Source organism: Parasteatoda tepidariorum, chromosome 3 (assembly GCF_043381705.1).
Source record: "Parasteatoda tepidariorum isolate YZ-2023 chromosome 3, CAS_Ptep_4.0, whole genome shotgun sequence".
NCBI classification, from domain to species: domain Eukaryota; kingdom Metazoa; phylum Arthropoda; class Arachnida; order Araneae; family Theridiidae; genus Parasteatoda; species Parasteatoda tepidariorum.
In genome coordinates this window covers 70,594,156-70,600,087 of record NC_092206.1, presented here as the reverse complement: position 1 = coordinate 70,600,087, position 5,932 = coordinate 70,594,156, and positions in this window count along the sequence as shown.

The window sequence follows — 5,932 nt, the reverse complement described above, 5'->3', positions numbered from 1 at the left end:
AAAAAAAAATTCGTTAAATAGAAAATTCACTTCGCTATTTAGAAGTTATTTAACGAAGAAATTTCCAAAATGTTCTTGGTTCCACGAAAAAATTCGCAAAATAGAGAAATTCGTAAAATGGAAGTTCGTTAAATAGAAGTCCGATACATTGAGACACCTCAAATCGACTCTATAAGGCTCCTGAAGTCTAATAATTATTTTCCCGATCAATTGACCACAGCACGAATTTATTACTTGAAATTTAAAGCTAGGTAAAGCACCCCAAGTTTATGACATTAATTTTGCTTAGAATATATTGAATTGTTTTAACAATTACATGACTGTTATGTGAGTATATTCATCTATTTTAAATGTTTAAAATTTAGCATTCATTGCATCATTTGATTGCCAATTTGATCCAATTTCTGCTGAAAATGGTCTAAGTATATGTCTTTAACTTTCTGACGTTCAGACGTTAACTCTAGAAATGCTGGTACGATTTTAATGTAATTTGATTAGAACATTTGATGTGGTAACACAAAAATAAACATTCCTTACTTTTTGAAAAATCGAGCAAAAAAAGCTGGATAATTTGTTTTTTTTTGTTTTTTTTTCGTACATAAATATAAGATTTCCCAGTGGTTTCATGCTTGAAATGCAGCATGAGAGTTCTAGCAACATATAAGAGTTTTTGAGGTTTAACATGCCCAGCAAAGTAGTCGTTAGTTTTCAGACGTTGCACTTTTTTTTTCAGTGGCGAAATGTGACTTACAATCACTCAAACTCACTAAAGTAGTTCAAACCATGTTCTTTAAAGTATACTTCTAGAGATTTGCCTGGTCAATCCTTTCAACGAGGATCTTCACTTTCCAAAATTAATCAGGTAGCTTCTATTTGGATCTATGTTAATTTTCTATGTTAACATTAGAATAAAACCTGTGTCAACTTTTATTAATTAAAACCGAGGCCAACAGCCTATTAAATCTGCTCCAAATCCACTTGAATATATGCATTTGAAACAAAACTGTGCAGCATATAAAACTCAGAAACTTAATATAAAATTTAAATGCAACACCTAACTTTTGCAGTATTAGTTCTTTAATTTTCGAGTTACAGTGCAGAAAATGCTGTTTTTTTTTAACACCGACCTTAACATATTCTTTTAAAGACCATTATCAAAAATGTATTTATAAGAACCCTGCTTAGCTGTTTTATCAAGAGTTGAACATGAACAAGTTTTATGTTTAAAGTGACAAACAATTCAATCTATAGCTAAATAAATTTCTTTTGCAAACTTTTTTACCGATTAATGTAATCATTTATTGGCTTATTGATTAAAGCCCATTATCAAAAATGTCTTTATAAGAGCTCTGCTGAGATGTTTTATCAAGAGTTGAACAAGAACAAGTTTTATGCTTAAAGTGACAAGCAATTCAATCTATAACTAAATAAATTTCTTTTTCAAACTTTTTTACCGATTAATGTAATCATTTATTGGCTCATTATCAAAAATGTCTTTATAAGAGCCCTGCTTAGCTGTTTTATCAAGAGTTAAACAAGAACGAGTTTTATGTTTAAATTGACAAACAATTCAATCTATAGCTAAATAAATTTCTTTTTTAAACATTTTTACCGATTAATGTTATCATTTATTGGCTTATTGACGACATTTAAGTCTTATTTTTCATTCTATATCAGAAGCACAAGTAAGCTTGAAAATTTTTAACATTTGATAAAATTTATCAATCTATTTAGTATCGTACAAACATAAATTAAGAAAACGGTTCTTCCATTTTGTTCTTATTAATACTCTTCTGCAATCCGCACTCTTCTATTTTTGACAAAGATTAAAAAACAAAATTGAAATTGAAATTTAACGAAATTTTACAGTAAATGTGAAGTTATTGTTATTTTCTGACATTGTTTTACAAGATCTGTTCTATTAATATCATGTCGACAAACTAAGACACTCTGGATACAAACATGACATTTTCAAGAACACTTATTAATTGATTTTGCAATTTCCATGTACTTTAACTCTTGTTTACTTAATGGAAATAGACCTTTCTCAAACTACAGCTGTTGTGTGAATTCATTTCTGAAGCTATTGATCAAAACTTTTGGGATTGTTCTGCTTATATTCATCCAGGATTACAGGGTCTGAATGAAGTACGTGATATATTTTAGGAAAGGACAACACCACTGCGGAAGAATTAATTAGAACTAACAAAGTTCAACAGCCAGAGATAAGGAAATATAGCTATTTTGGTGCTCGGTTTTAAATGCCCTTTATCGGTTGATACACTATATTTGTCTTCCTTCTTTGTGTTTAATTAAAGTGATTCTTCTACAAATCTTCCTGATAAATGTAACTGATTTATATTGAGTCTAAATACTATATAGGTCTGCTCTATTAATATATATAAAATTTATTTCATCAGGTGGAAATGAACGGGACTCGTACTTAATTAATTAATTAGGAAAATTAATTTCTCTTGGCATGTTTCTCTTTATTGGATCCCTGATGGTAAGAGAAAAAGAAAAAAACAAAGAATGACTTGGCATCGCGAAGTGAAAACCGATTTTAAAAGAGAAAAATGTAAAGAATTAGAATAATCTAGATCCGCCTAAATAAGTAATCACACAAAATGTGTAATTATTATAATCAAAATAAATTACAAATATGCATTCATTTTTTTATAAAAAAGACAGTTCAACAAACATCCTTTTTTTCTGAAATACTAAATGTGATTTTTTATTTCCAGAATTAACATGGTAATTCCTGAAAATTTCAATATATTTTAAAGTTCCCTCGATCTGATATAACGCACTTCTTGACTTAGCTGTAAAAGTTTCAGAAACACCATTTCAAGTTTATTCTGATGTTAAAGCCTTCGATCCTTTAACCTCAATCTTTAAATGATTTATAAATTTTGAAACAAACAATTTGTCCGAAACATTTGGTGAATGATTCATCTTCACGACCATTAGAAACCATAGCATTTGCTGAGGTAACAAAATGTCAAAGTAAAAAACTCCAGCATCAGAATTCAAGAACTCCAGCATAAGAATTTTATTTCAGAAAATTTTATGCAGAGATGTATTACTGCAGGTCGAAACATTATATTATAAATGGGTATTTCATTGGCGTAATATTTTTCAAAATTTGTAAGACTAGTTGCTGCACCACTTATAAAAATGATAATAAAGCCAGCAGAAAATATCTGAAGCGTAAAATTAAAGAATAAAGATGTTTCCGAGTTATTGCAACCTTCTATATGCTGATTAATTCTTCACGGTGAAAAAGTATGGTCAAAACTACCAGAAAGAGATAAAATTTACCATGTTTCTGTCTCTGTGATCACACCAAAAAACTGTTACAAGAGCTCTTCGGTAATGGTAAAAGTAACAATAAAATATGGTTTCATAATGCATATTGAATTCGGTAAATGTGGTAAATTCGGGTAATTTTATCAGTATACCTAAAAATATGGCATAAAAATCATTTATGCGGTTAGATTTATTTTGCAATTTTTTATTTTTTATTAAATGTGTAGTAGTAAGTACTATAACTAGATTTTCTGGTAAACCTTTACCATATGAACAAGAAAATTATCAAATGAATGGTTTAAATACCGAATATTATAGATTTGTTACCCAGAATTATGGTTTTTTAATCGGAAATGCAGAGATGCAGTACGGTAATTTTACTAGAATTTTTTCGCCGAGTAAGATGATTTAATAATTCCCTATCCTTTCTATTTGCTTTATCGCATTAGCTGATCAACTAATTTCTGAGAAACTTTAGAGGTTACTCTAACTGAAATATTCTCTCTTAATATCATCTTCATTGCTAGTTCGTTGTTGCCTAGCAACCGAAATCCATCATTCGGATTAATTACGTGAAGTAATTCTATAGGATCGCTTATGTTATTAAGAAATGAAGGTTTCATCTAGTTTTAATATTAATTTTCAGCTTTCTATTATTAAATTATTATCTTTTTAAACTAAGATTAAAGTATGTTTAAAGCATATTAAATTATCAGTCATGTAGCATCCTGAGAAAAGCTTTTAATTATGAATGCATTTCATGGAAATTCAAGACATTGTCTTTAATTCGCAAAAATGCTTTAAAATGTTTTTAATTAAAATTATAACTTAATACTTCTTAAATTATTCGCGTGTTCAAATGAAAATAAAAATAACAAATCTAGCAATTTGTTAAAAGTATTAAATCATTTTGACTTATAAATTAATAAAAAGCATCACTTAAGCTAATTGTTATCGAAATAAAATTGTCAAATTATGATTTATAACTAAATTAAAAAATGATGGAATAACGACTCATTAAAATGTGCAATTGAATTCATTATATAGTGTTCGTTATAAAATTCATAATATTCTTTTAGTATCCAAACCAGAAGGCCAACAAATCGGCTAGGTTAGAATAGAATTCCGATGAATATCTATTATCATAAATGTTCAACATTTTAATTAGACAGAAATAATTCCTTTCTAGGCAAAAAACGAAAAAGCATTTTCATCAAAGCACTTGAAATTTCAATAACTTTTGATTAAAATTGAATTCTAATAAATATCTATTTTAATAAATAAACAGGCATTTTAATTAGGTAAGAATAATTATTTTTTAAACAAAAAGTGAAAACATTCACCACAAATCACTTAAAAGTTCAATAATTTTTGATTAAAATAGAATTCAAATAATTATCTATCCTTTAGTCAGACCAAGTTAGTTATTTAGTAATCATTTCAGAAGTCATATTTTTTATAACAAGATTTAAAAAGTCTTGAGATAATTAGTAAACGTTAATGTTTTTCATTATATCTCTACTTTCCGTACAGTATATTACAATACTTTCAGATTTTAGGTTCAGAAACTCAAACCTTACATTTGACTTAGGGCCATATTTTATTTATATTTTTTTTAAATCGCGATCAGAAGTTCGAAACCGGTTGAACTTTGCTAGAATCTAGATTTTTGATCTGGATCATAATTTGAACCGTTGGGGAGTGATCTTGAAATTTTTGAGCCACCGATATACGGAATTCTGCACAGTTAATCTCAGTTCAAACAGAAGAATCAATGCAAGCAGATGTTTTAATATTCTTGAAAAGTTGTATATAAAAGAAAAAGAGGAGTATTTTTTTGTAATTTAATTTGTGAATAAAATAATATTGTGAATAAAGTATTAAATATAATTATAAATTACGTTACTATTATTTAAACGATTAAAAAAAATTCAAACAAATTTTAGTGCTCATCATTAAAAATAAATCGTGTTTTGATAATTTTCTATGACATTTTTCCTTTTTTCTCAACTGTATAAAATGCGGACTTTTTTTCCCATTCAGTTAAGAAGTATTTTTATGACTATATCTTTTTTTATTAATCTTTTTATTAATCCTTTTTTATTAATCTATTGGTTAAGTTAGTTTGTAATTGATATGCGTTAAAATAAGGAAATACAATAATATATCACGTATTAAACTTAATTAAAATCAATACTTTGATCATAATTTTTAGGGGAAATCCAATACAATTATTTGATAGAGCAAAAAGAAGATTTGTTTTCTATTTCATTTTTGTATTAAACCATAGCATGAAAGTAATTTATGCTATTTTCCTGAATATACAAGTACTGATTCCTGATTACATTATTAAGAACAATTTGAGTGTTGAAACTTTAACTTTCAAAATAGCTATTATTTAATAATATTTGTTATGAATGAATTTCTATAGCATTATATTTTTAAAATCAGTCTATTTTATTTTCTTTCCGTGAAAATGAAGAATTTTCGTCATATGTCAAGTTAAACAATTAATATGAAATTTAAAATATTTTTTTATGTATAATTTTTGTATTCAGTACAATATATGATTAATTTTTATTTTATTTCAGGAATAAAAAGATTATTATTGCGTCATTTTAAA